Source organism: Heteronotia binoei, chromosome 6 (assembly GCF_032191835.1).
Source record: "Heteronotia binoei isolate CCM8104 ecotype False Entrance Well chromosome 6, APGP_CSIRO_Hbin_v1, whole genome shotgun sequence".
In the NCBI taxonomy this organism is placed as follows: domain Eukaryota; kingdom Metazoa; phylum Chordata; class Lepidosauria; order Squamata; family Gekkonidae; genus Heteronotia; species Heteronotia binoei.
The window spans coordinates 33,856,027-33,870,031 of record NC_083228.1 but is presented as its reverse complement, the minus strand read 5'-3'; positions in this window follow the sequence as shown (position 1 = coordinate 33,870,031).

Here is a 14,005-nt window from a genome sequence, read left to right as displayed (position 1 = left end):
CCAGGCAATCCCAAGGCACATAGCATCCTCATTCAACCAGTCCACATGGTCTGGGATGATTCAGTATGACCCGCATACCTCCTTAAAGAGGAAGAGCTACTGGTGCTCACCAAGCCGTATCACATCAACCAGAAATCCTGCCATCCCATAAAGTGACCAGTCTATTTAACAGCTCCACCCTAGCCAATTCCATAATCCCTTGTACCAGCAGTACAGAGTAGGTGAAAAACACCTCTTCAGATGGCCAATATTGAAAAGGTGAAAAAATTTCTACCCGGTCTCCTTGTAACCAGGGCAACCAGCACCAGCTCATACTGCTTAAAGGGCAGGAAAGTGGGCAGAGCATGTGGAGCCGACTGAGAGGCAGGAGTGGAACTGGCTGTTAAAAAGCTGGCTCCACCCCCAGAGGCTCCCACGATGTCTAGCGCCACACCGCTTTTTCTCCATTTTGCAGGGGCAAAGGTGGCCCCCTGATCGCATGGCCATTTGGTTGGAGATCGGGTGAGGAGCCATGATCCATCAACATGGTAGAGGCCAAGACACTACCCCTAAGATCTTCACTGGATACAGTAAAGATAGTTTAACTCCTGAAAGATAGGTAGTTGATTAACAATCTATAAATTCTGTGGAATCAGGCCAACACTGCAGCCCTCAAAATCATTCTAAAGAAAGCTACAGACAGTCAACAGGGTCTTATTTTTTTTTCTGTGAAGATCCTAGAGTTTAACTAAAACAATAGCATTGTTATGGAGAAGATCATCATCATCATCATCGTCACTCTCTCCTTTCTTCCACAAATTATGCCTGCTTTATAAAATAACAACTATATGAATAGTTTCATATAAATTGGGATTTCCAACCTTCAGGTGAATATATGCACTATCTCCTTAAGCTAGAATCACGTTAGGACCAGCAGCATTTATACAGAAATATTCTTAATTGCCATTTGCTGATTTCTGGAGTGGGATTTCTAAATTTATATGGGGTTTGGTTTGCAGTAGGTTTTCTTTTAGGTTGGCTTAAAAGTGCTAGAAGTTCACATCATGTATTTTCAATTACAATGACTTCAGCCTCAGATGAAGTTTGGGGCTGTTTGTAAATCTCTGGAAGTGGAATTTGCTATAAAACACTGACTGAGCATCTATAGTAATACCTGGGGATTCATAAAAGAAGACAACAGCATCCCACTGGGCATGCCAGCAACATCAACAAAATCCCTGTTGTGACCAGCTCCATGTGATGAGATTTTAAGAACAGCATGGAAAACAAGTAAAGCCAATCTGCATAATGGCATTGCAGGAAGTCGCATATCTGAAGCAGCTCTGTTGGTACTATCTTTGTTGCCCTTATTACTGAGATGCAGGGTACAAGGAAGCCTAATAATTCAGAATGGAAAGAGTGTGAGAGCAGCGGAATGCATTACACATAACCCTGCAATCAGTCCATCTGTTCACAGGGAGGGCTTAGTCTAAATCCCATATTCACAAATCCAGGGACTATTAAACAAATTGACTATTAAACAAATGGAAGTCTCTATGGCATTTAACAGTTTTATGTTGTTACCAACACAGGTTGGTTGCCGAGAATCAATGCTTATTTCTCTCTTTCCAATGCCTAACACAATGTATACACCTGCATATGAATTATTTGGATAAACAGCTTTTCTGGATTTCAGCATTTTATTAGATGCTAAATTTTGATGCTAAAAAGAAACAACAGCTAATTGCACTGGCGCTGATGCACTGCTTTTCATAGAACAATGTACCTCTAATGCATTATAAACTTATCATACTCTAAATACATCTAAATAATTAGCTACATGTTTACATTCAACTGTGAACATTGTTATAAAAACTGTGTATGTTCAAGCCATTTAACTTCTGGGTCTAAATGAGAAAGAAAAGCTGGCCAAGAATACTAAAGACATTTTTTTTAACTGGTCTGTTTTTAGAGTAATCTTCTACCTATGTAGGCACATATGGAAAAGTTTCAAATAATCTACACCTTCTTCTTTTACTAATAAACGGTAGTAAAGCCAAATGTCAAGTCATTAGTTGGTTTTCAGTTTGTTTCTCTTCCAGTTTCATTGTCTGAAGTTGTTTCCATTTGGCTCCAAGTTAGACCATTAAAAGGCTCAGCAACCTGTTTGGCACACCTGAACGGACTGTTTCAGTTTTAGTTCTAATTGATAAATTTAAACATCATTCTCATTACAATGCTGACTTGAACATGAAGTAAGGAAATGACTATGATCATGATAGTGTACCTGAATCTCAATTCAAGACAGTTTAACATACTAAACAGATAATTCTGTAAATTGTGCAGACAAGTGGAATATAATGGCAAGGAAACAAAGAAACACAGCTGAAACAATGCATTACCCTCAATTATTACTCTATTGACAGATCTGAAATGATGGTGTGTGGGAGACTCATGAGTCATGACTCCTTTCCATCCAAATGCCTCCCTTGCGACCTCTAACAGAGACGGGAGGTGGTTTGGGTACACTCTCCTCCTCTTCCAATCCCTTCCTGCCTGGAAAAAAGTAAGGCAAGTACTTCTCAGCCTCCTCCTTTGCCCATTTGAAGCAACAGCAGCAAGCAGCACATTCCCCCATGGAACTCCTGGCTTCTTGCAAGAGCTAATTCTCTTCCAAGGAGTTTGGGGACATCAAGGCCATCGTAGTCATCCCCATCAATCATACCTCACTGAGGGGGGGGGGGAGCCTCTATTTAGCTGCTGCAAGGTTGATGGTGCACCTCAGCATAGAAATCATATCTTCTATTTAAAGCCACTGTCAGTCAGGAGCAGTTAAACATCTGCTCCATTGCTGGACATATTCAGAAGGTTATAAAGATAAGTCCACAGTTTGTTTGTTTATGCAACTTATTAGCCCTTGTCCAGAAAATGGGTTGTATCCTACCATAGGCTGGAGAAAGTCTTCTAACTTGACTGGCTCTTCTGTTAGAGAAAGAACAATTTAAATTGGAGGAAGATTCCTTAAGCTGGAGGAAAGTTTCATACATATAAATCAAATAAAATAAATAAATAAAAATAAATACTTTGCTTAGCAGAATGGTAGGAGGCAGAGCAATTTGCCTTAAGTGCTTTATATTTTTTTCTAACAAAGTAAAACACTGAAATACATTAAAATAATATACCATAAGATATAAACCACAAAAATAGCACCATAAGCCTAAAAACCTAAAGCAGTATATTAAAAACATAATAATGGTTATGAGGGATTGGCTGACCAGAGAGACAATACTTCCTTTACTGTTTGCGGTGAAGTGTTACTGATTATGCCTTAGTTTCACAATCCATTTTGGCAAGGGGGAGGGGGGGGGGGGGTTGTAGCAGAAACTCCTTTGCATATTAGGCCACACACCCCTGATGTTGCCAATCTTCCAAGAGCTTACAGGGCTCTTAGTACAGGGCCTTCCGTAAGCTCCAGGAGGACTGGCTACATCAGGGATGTGTGGCCTAATATGCAAAGGAGTGTCTGCTAAAAAAAAAGTCCTGCTTTTTGGATTGGGTGACGAGTTTTAAAGTGGGAGCATTTTATGCTGGTGATCATCTCCACCTTTAGTTAATGCCAGGGTTGCCAACTCCAATTCAAGAAATATCTGGGGATTTTGGGGGCGAAGCCAGGAGACATTGGGGGTGGAGCCAGGAACAAGGGTGTGACAAGCATAATTGAACTCCAAGGGAGTTCTGGCCATCACATTTAAAGGGACAGCACACCTTTTTAAATGCCTTTTTTCATAGGAAATAATGAAGGATAGGGGCACCATCTTTTGGGGCTCATAGAATTGGACCCTCTGGTCCAATCATTTTGAAACCTGGGGGGTATTTTGGGGAGAGGCACTAGATGCTATATTAAAAATTTGGTACCTCTACTTAAAAAAATAGCCCCCCCCAGAGCACCCAATACCGGTGATCAATTCCCCATTATTTCCTATGAGAATCGTTCTCCATAGGGAATAATAGAGTGCCCAGTAGACATTTCCCCCCCACGCTTTCTAAAGTGGGGGGAGGGCCTCCAAACCAGGGAATCCCCTGCCCCCTCCCTCTCTCTCACACACAAATACTTACTGGGTCTTGTTCCTGTAGAACTTTACTTGCTCTGAAAACGAAAGCAAAACAAAGGGAGGGGCTGTTCTCCAACGAAACTGTTACTGACCCTTTCCCATGAAGCCCTTCCTGTTTCCTGCTTCCTGCTCAGCCTTAAAGGTACACATTTTAAAAACAGACCTGTTTGCAGGTTTCTAAACCTGCATGAGCTCTAAAACTAAATGGTGACTGTGGGGGCGGGGGGAAGCCTGTAAAAATGAGGGATCCCCCGCTGGGACCTGGGGATTGGGAAGCCTAGTTAATGCTGGATCTCCCTCCAGGTTGTCCATCCTATAAGGCCCACTGGATTACCAGTGGACTAAACAAACTAAATGGACTATGGCACACTCTCACTTAGCCATGGTTTTTTTTTTCCTCAGTGTTGTTGGTCACTGAAAGCTACTTCAAGCAAATGTTCTTCATTCTCAAGCCTTACAACTGAAATTCATTCAAAGCAGTTGCAATGAGACTGACTTTAATTACTGACAGGGGTTGTTTTGTAGAAAAATAGGTGGTGGAGCTCATTCAGGGATTGTTATGCAGCTACACCTACTATTCAATGGACAAGTAGGTGGAACTCTCAGAAGGAGGAGGAACTCTCAGAAAGGTTCAGGAGCTGTGCTCCTGTGAGCTCCCACTGAATCTGAGGCCTGATTACTGAGCCCAAAGTCTGGATGCTAGAAAACAGCTGTTCTCTGTACCGTCTTGGACCCAGCAATTCTATCAACCATAGTTTAAGGAATTCTTCACAGACAAACACTGTACACATATTTGGCCAAAGTCACAAAGAAAAACACATTTCAGCAACAACTATAATCACCACAGTGGCACTACAAGTACTAGAGAAGCAGCCTACAATCCACAGAAATGCTTTCCCTCCCTCCCCTCTCTACCAGTCTATCTTCCCTCCCTCCCACAATGGAGTTCAGTGTTAAAGCAGCAGGCCTTCTTCTTGCCTGCTGCTTCCCTGCCCTTGAAGATAATGCAGCAAAGAAGCACAGACCAATCCAAAACATATTTAAAAAATTCTCATAGATGATGGTGCTACATGATTATCAGTCACTCTGCTTGAAGCTAGGGTGTGCGATCCACCATGACATCAGGTTTGAGTTTTGAATTGTTTTAGTCAGACTCCAAGTTCCCAGCTTTTTTCTTTCTTTCAGTCTTTTACATTCTGTGTTAGTCACATTGCAAGAGAGGTTTGTAAATAAATAGCTCACATCCTGCTTTATTTCAGGGGGGAAAGAGATTGGATATGGTTTTCCTTCCTTGCTTTTGGTAAGCAGCTCAGAGTCTTGGCAGATTTTTTTTCTTTTTTAGGCAGCAAATGAGGCCATGGTAGATCAGTTCTGGTCAAGGAGGTTCATACATGGGGGGAGATGGGGGCAGAGAGATTCAAAGGAACAAGAAAGTTCAAGTGCAATGCTGATAAGCTTCTTTCTGCTCACATTTACAGCAGGAGTTAGAGCAAGGTTGTCAAATATAAGACCCAAGGGACAGAACTGGCCTGTCCATAGGCTCTTATATGGCCTGTGAACAATGAATTCAAGGGAATGAACAGGAAACTGCTTGGGGGCGGGGAGTAGGCAGGGCCACTGTGATTGTGGCTTCAGCATGGTAGAACAACCTTGTCTGTATTAGTGAAATAGCATGGGAGTGTCTCCCCAGTGCTGCACCTCTGGCTTTCCAATCCACCCGTATGAGTTTTCCTTTGCCCTCCCAGTCCATGGGTCCTTGCAATGAGGATACAATAACTCAGCTTAACAGCTGCTATCTTGTATACAGCTTATACCTCCTGTACTTGATATTATTATGACACACAGGGCCTGGCCCCCAAAAGTGGCATTTATCTCAGATCCTGCCCTTGTAACAAATGAGTTTGACACACCTGGGTTAGGGAACCGGTTTCTAGCCCCACTGGTGGACCTCTTGATGGCACTTGGGGTTTTTGGCCACTATGTGACACAGAGTGTTGGACTGAATGGGCCACTAGCCTGATCCAACACAGCTTCTCTTATGTTATGTTCTTAAATTATGCCAATCTTCTTTTCAGTATATCAGAAAATACCTCTTGTATCTCATCCCTGACAACCAGGTATATATGCTATATAAGATATATGATTATAAATGCTATTTCTTTTACATCACTGTCAACCTCCAGCTTGGAGATCTCCTGATGACAGAAATTAGTTCTCCTGGAGAAAATGGCATTATAGCCTGATGAACTCCCTTTCCCCATAATAGGGCTGCCACGTCTGTGTTGGAAAATACCTGAAGACTTTGAGGTGCAGCCAGGAGAGGGTGGGTTTGGGAAGGGAAGGGGAGGGGCCGCAGCATGGTAAAATGCCATGGAGTCCACCCTTCAAAGCAGTTATTTTCTCCAGGGGAGCTGACCTCTGCCAGCTGGAGATCAATTGTAAAAGTGGGAGATCTCCAAACCCCACCTGGAGGCTGGCAACCCTACCCCATAAGCCATTCTCCACTCCCAGATTTTCAGGTTTTTCCCAACCTGGAGTTGTCAACTCTATTTCTACACCTTGACTCACCTGAGCCCCTATGCTTCGACAAGCTATAAATACAGACTAGAATGATTTTTGGGGGGGAGGGGGCATAGACCAATGGGACAAAAGGAAAATATGAAAAAGCATTATTTTTAATATTGAAAATACAAATAGTATATGGGTCTGTGATATGTCCTGTTGATCTAAGCCCCTCCCCCCAAAAAATCACTCTAGTCTGTATTTATAGCTTGTTGAAGTACAGTATACGGGACTGTGATGCAAAGGGGAAAGAAACCAAGAATCATATATAAACAAGACAAACAACTTAACAGGTCTATCTGATTTTTTCAGACTACTTTCTTCGATGCCAATGTAGCAGATATTCTAACTCTCAAGACATTTCATCAAAGTAAATATTTTCCCTACTATCACATTAACCCACCATTTCAAACTACTAAAAATGTGTGAGTTTTCAGCATATGCTAAAACACATATGGATCATTGATTAATTACTGATTTATGTACCCACCAAAGGCTTTGGCCCATGAAATGTTAACTTAGAAGATAACCATGGAATATGTGACCTGAATACTATAATCAATTTAATATGACTCATTAATTATTGAATAACAAAATTGCAATAATACAATTATTAGTAGTACAGTTCTGATATTCTCACAATTTATGGTTCTGATTTTCTCACAATTTGTGGTAAAAGTAATATGAGAAAAATGCATAAATTGAAATCTCAAACACACAACATGCAACTAAAGTAAACAAAAATGTTGTTTCCCACCTGGATCAGTTTTCACAGAAAAAAATGGCAAATTCAGCTCAAGCATTGGCACTGGATGGATCCTTATATGAACAGCAATCCTGACAAGAAGGGCATGAAGTTGCTAGCTCCATGGTTCACTTGTAAGTATGGTAAAGAAGGCTCTGCTGCCTGTTAGTCACCTCTCTTCCAAAGGCAAATCACACAAGATTAAAAAAGGAAATCTCTAAGTATTACTGGGTCCTAAAGACCAACATCTAATAAGCATTTATGGAATCATTTAATATGCTTTAGAATTACTTTTCAGGCTAAGGACTGAATGATATGTTCTCATTACAACTCAGCAAATACAATCAGGATGGTGTAACAGTTTTCCCTTTGCCCCAGTTTATATACTACTCTACTGAAATCTGTAATAAAATTGCCACAGATTGTAATAGAAATGGATGGCATCAACTGTGACAATGGTCTTCTGCTAGCCCTGTGATTGTCTGGATCAGTTTAATTAAATTTTATGGAAGGGAAGGGAAGGGAAAAAGGGAAGAAGGAAGGGAGAAAAGAAGGAAGAAAGAGAGAGACAGAGAGAGTGACAGAAAGAGAGAAAGAGAGAAAGAGAGAAAGAGAGAAAGAGAGAAAGAAAGGAAGAAAGAAAGAAAGAAAGAAAGAAAGAAAGAAAGAAAGAAAGAAAGAAAGAAAGAAAGAAAGAAAGAAAGAAAGAAAGAAAGAAAGAAAGAAAGATTTTAATGCAATTTTTCCTTCTCTGGCTGCTTGTGTACCATCAAAGTGGGCTTCTGGTAGTGAGTGATTTGATCACTAGGAATATAGAGAGGAATAGCTGTGACAGGCATTTTGCCCACATGGTGACATCTGCCTGGTGCAAAGATTGCAGACGTCATGCACTGTCTCCATAGGTTGATAGTGCTGGGCAGGAGTCAGTAGTCATGGTGCACATTGGCAGTAGTCATAGTGCACATTGGCACTGGAGAACTGATTTGTTAGGCACTGGAGAACTTTCTGGGACAAGCCAAACCTGTATACAAGAAATGAGCTACACTTGGTCCAAAAGGGAACCAGGTTGGAGACAGTGGAGACAGCTAATCCTGGAGGGGAAGTCAACAAGAGCTAGGGAGCCTCTGGTTTGGGACAAGTCAGTCCAAAGGGATGTTTGTGTAAACACTCAAGGTAATATTGATAGGACCATACTTGGGAGTAAAGGCATGATGGCAACTGAGAGCCATCATATGTGGCAACTAAGGAGCTGAGGGCGGCAGGGCCAGTGTGTGGGAGTCTGTAAGGAAGGCAGCCGCCCCAGGCACCATCTCGCCTACAGGGTGCCTTCAGGTGCCCTCTCCCACCACTCCGCTGCTCTCAGCTTCCCCAGTCGCAAACTCTGGAAGCTGAGAGTGGCGGAACTGTGAGCCAGTTTGTGCTCTCCTTCAAGCCTGGCTTCCTAGCTCTGCAAATGCTAGCGAGTCATGGCAGTCTCAGAGGAAGTCATGGCAGTCCCACAGCTGGCAGCCAGGCAGAGGAAGGAGGTGGTGTGGTGTTGCTCTGAAGCTGCCTCCCCTACAAGATATATGGCAAAAGAAATGGTGGGAAAAATATTGAATAAATTTTTTGAAAAGACATTGATAGTAGGAGGCAGTAGAGTAAGAATCATGAAAGAATTGTCAAGACAAGTGATAAATGACAGAAAAGCATACAAAAAATTGACAGAAAAACTACGTGACAATGAAATGAGGTACAGATGGATAATACCTGGAGGTCTGAGCTTTGAGCTGCATGGTAAAAGGATTACAATTACAAGCACACAGGAACTGCGTAGGTTTTATGAAGAACATAAAGAATTTTCACCATGATGGATTACAAATTATTATCTTGGAATGTAAATGGACTAAATTCACCACAAAAAAGAAAGACAACGTTTCATTGGATTAAAAAGCAAAATTGTAATATAGTTTGTTTACAAGAAGTGCATATCAAACGAAAGGATTACAAATTTTTATGGAATAAACTGGGACTAGAATTTTCTTCATTGGCTGAACAGAAGAAAAGGGGAGGGATTTTTTTATATTAAACAAGAATTGGAGCAGAAATTAGTGTTTAAAGATAAAGATGGAAGATTTGTAGCGGTAAAAATAATATTAAATGCAAAAAAAACCATTGTTATTGGGGCTGTATGCACCAAATGGTGCAAAGGATGCTTTTTAAAAAGACATTATACAACAATTTGATGAAATAACATGACCAAGTTTTGATAATGGGGGACTTTAATGGAACAATTAAGAACCCACTAGATAGGTCTGGGGGTAAAAAAAATAATAAGGAAGAAAAATTGCCAAAGTCTTTTTTTGAATTGGTCAAACAAGAAAATTTGGAGGATAGATGGAGGAAATTTAATCCTGAAGTGTGGGGTTATACCTTTTTTTCAGCAAGACATAAAACTTTTTCTAGAACTGACATGTTGTGGGGCACTAAAGACTTAGGCTTTATAACAAAGAAAATAGAGATTTTACCTAAAATTGGGGCTGACCATAACCCAATAATGTGGATTACAAAATTGTCTAAGAAGTTGAGAAGATGGAGATTGAATGAAGATTTACTACAGAATAAAGAAATAGTGACATCTCTAGAAAATGAAACTAAAGCTTTCTTCCAAATAAACGATAAAGAGGATATAATATTTATAAAGCAGTAATGAGAGGAATATTGATTACATTGAATAACAAAGATAAGAGGGCAAAAGAAAAAACAGATGTTGGGCATTCAAAATGTGTTTTGCTGCAGCCAGTTGTTGCTTGGCCACAGCAAAGCCCTCCTTTTACCGCTTCCTAAACGAAGATCTCTTCTCCTCACTCAGGGAAGACAAAAGGGGTGTGAGCTGCTCCCAAATGGAGTATTGGTAGCGAGTCATGCACGCGGCATAATTGGAGACCTTTACACCCAATGCTCCAGCAGAATAAAATTTCCTTCCCGCATTATCCAATTTCTTGCCCTCTTTGTCAGGTGGGAAAGAGTGGGTCTTGCGCGCCTTTGGATGAGGAGGACCACCACCGAGTTGGGCTTGGGGTGGGCAAACAAAAACTCAGCATCAGCCTCCTGGACCCGATACATATGGTCCAGTCTCCGGAAAGAAATGGGTGTAGATGCTGGTTTTGCCCAAGCTTCCTTCACTGCCTGCAGGATAACTTTTGTCACAGGCAGGACCACAGCCGTCGATGTGTCCCTCCGCATAATATCGAAGACCGTGTAATCGACAACTGGCTGTGGTTGAACCACTGTGAGGGAGAGGGAGCATGCCATCCGCTTCACCAGGTCCCCATAAGACTTCAGATCTTCTGATGGAGATATGGGAAGGTCCTCAGCAATATGTGACTCTCGCGAAGGTCCCACCACTCTGTCAGGGTCATCGGTACCGACCTTAGCGTCCGATGACGAGGAGTCTCTTCTCACAGAGTGCTCGGAGAGTATCGGAGTCGAAGCTCGCTCGGGTGACTGCAGAGATACCGATGATCACGCCTGCACTTCCTCCATCCTCTCTTTGCATCTCTCGGGAGGGATCGACACAAATGCTTGCTGCCTTGAGTGATGCAAAACTCTCGAGAGATGAGAGGCTTCCGACCGCTGATCCCATTTGGGGAAGTCTCGTGGAGGGTACCATTGGTATGGCGGGTACGGGTAACCATAAGAGCAAGGCCACTGACGTTGATTCCACGGCAGAAGTGGCGGGAAGCATCGAACCAAGGCAGCTGGTTCCCGCTCTCTTCGTCCCTCTTCGGTGCAAGAGGTGCCAGGGGTTCGTTCGGTACCAAAGCCTCGATCTCCGATATCGAACCACTGACCCTCCGACTATGTGATCCTGACCTCGATGAGTGGTTGCGCTGGGTCAGGTCTATTTCCTGCTCCGATCCCGACAGGCGGATCGGCTGCGAACCTCTGCTTCTCGACACCGAAGGACTCCTTGGACGTGGAGACGCCAGGATCTTCCAGGGTGGAACAGCTTGCGTCAATGCCGAGACATCCTGAGAAGGAGAAGGAGTGCAGGAAAGTCTACTCTTTCATTTCTCCTTCGACTTAGACTTCTTTGGGAGGGACGACTGGGTCCCCGAATTGTCCTGACGTTTCTTGGCTGGAGTCGCCACTAACCCTGCCGAGGGTCATTTTGTGGGTTGGCCTCGCTCGGTTGGCATATCGGTCTGCACCAGTGACGATGGATCGACCGATGTAACCGTTGGGGTCGGGGTGGCTTCCCCCATCGATACCGACGGGCCCGTTGCCATTTTCAGTGGATGAAGAGCCGATTCCACAAGTGCTGCTGATAGCCTTGCCGCCTGGTTTTTGCAGGTTTGCTTAGAGAAACGTAAGCAATGCAGGCACGAATTGACTCAGTGTTCCTCGCCCAGACACAGTAAGCAGAGGGAGTGACTGTCAGGAGGTGCAATCTTGATACCACACTTGCGGCAATGTTTAAAAAACCCTCAATGCCTTTCCATAGGCATCGGGGAGGGATGCTGGCTCAGTGGTAGAGCATCTGCTTGGGAAGCAGAAGGTCCCAGGTTCAATCCCTGGCATCTCCAAAAAAAAAGGGTCCAGGCAAATAGGTGTGAAAAACCTCAGCTTGAGACCCTGGAGAGCCGCTGCCAGTCTGAGAAGACAATACTGACTTGGATGGACCAAGGGTCTGATTCAGTAGAAGGCAGCTTCATATGTTCATATGGAACCCACACATAATTATTTCTGAGGGAATGGGGGTGTGTGGAAATAAAACCCGAGGGGCAAAATCCAACAACAACAGTCTTCCCCCCCCCCTTTTTAAAAAACTATCTATAACTATTTAACTAACTATTACTAAGAAAAACAACAAACGGGCTATATAACAAGAAGAAAATCCAAAGGATTACAGTACCGACCAGAGCAATCGAAAGGATATCCTCTCAGTGCAGCAGTCAAAAAGGAACTGGCGGGATCCTCATGCTGCCTCCGGTGAGCATGCGTACTGGGATGCCTGTGCATGCTCACTGGTGCCGAGCATGAAAAAATCCCGGGCTTTTTAGGTACCGATTCGGGGGATTGGCGCAGGCGCTATATCCCATGAGTGTGAAGCACAGAGACCACAAAGAAGATAGGCTGGGTCCCATACCCACGCCACAGCCCCTAATCTGAAGGGTGTCTGAAGAACTGAGCCAAATTGTGGTGACCAGAGATGAAGGTCTAGAACTACTGAGAAAAATAGGAACTAAAAGTCTGCAGGTCCTGATGCTATACATCCAGGAGTTTTTAATGGAATCAGATGTGAGATAATCAATCTAATACCTGTTACATATAGGGCTTATTAGACCAGTTATCTCACTTTTTTAATACCAGAAGGCAGTATTGAGTACCAGAAGACTGAAGAATAGCAAATCTGACACCAATTTCTAAAAAGGCATTCAGAGGGGGAACAGGAAATTACAGGCTAGTCAGTCTAATGTCTGTCTCAGGCAAATTAGTAGAAACTGCAATCAAAGACATAACTGTTAGGCACACAGAGGGACAAAGCTTGCTGTGGGCGGGGGAGGGAAACCCCAACATGGCTTCTGCAAAGGGAAGTCTCACTTTACCAACCTTCTGGAGTTTTTTGTGCAAGTGAACAAGCATGCACATAACTAGTGCCCCAGCAGGCATCATATACCTGAATTTTCAAAAATGCTTTTGACAAGGTACTTTTTAAAAAACCTCCAGAGTAAATTTAGAAGTCATGGGATAAGAGGACAGATTTTCTTATGGATTAAAAACTGGTTAAATGACAAGAAGCATAGAACAAGAATAAATGGACAGTTTGTGCAATGGAGGGGAGTAGGCAGTGGGATTCCACGAGGATCAGTATTGGGGCTACTTCTATTTAATTTATTCATAAATGATCTGGAACTAATCATGAGTAGCATAGAGGTGACGTTTGCAGAAGACACAAAATTATTCAAGATGGTGAAAACCAAGGCCAACTGTGAAGAGCTCCAAGAGGATCGCCACAAACTGGGTGTGTGGGTGACAATGTGGCAAATAAAGTTCAGTGTTCCTAAATATAAGGTGATACATGCTAGAAAAAAATGTCCCAACTTTAAGTATAGAGTAGACTAATGGGGTCTGAACTTGCTAAGACTGAGAGAGGAAAAGATATTGGGGTCATAGAGGATAGCTCAATGAAGGTTTCAATCCAATGTGATGCAGCAGTGAAAAATGTTAGGAAATTACGGAAGGGATTGAGAATAAAATGGCCAATATTGTAATGGTGCAGCCTCATTTGGAATACTGTGTATAGTTCTGGTTACTGTATCTTTAAAATGATATTGCACAGCTGGGGGGAAAGTACAGAGGAGGGGAACCAAGATGGGTAGGGATTGGGAGTTGGAGCACCTTCCCAAGGAGGAAAGGCTGAAGAGTCTGGGACTTCAGTTGAGGAAAGAGACAACTGAGGAGGGCATGATAGAGGTTTATAAAAATTATGCATGGGGTGGAGAGAGTTGACAAAGATCATTTTTCTATCTCTCTCAAAATACTTGAATTTGAGGGCATCCAATGAGCCTGATTGGTAGTAGATTCGGGATGAACAAAAGGAAATCCTACTTTACACCAAGAG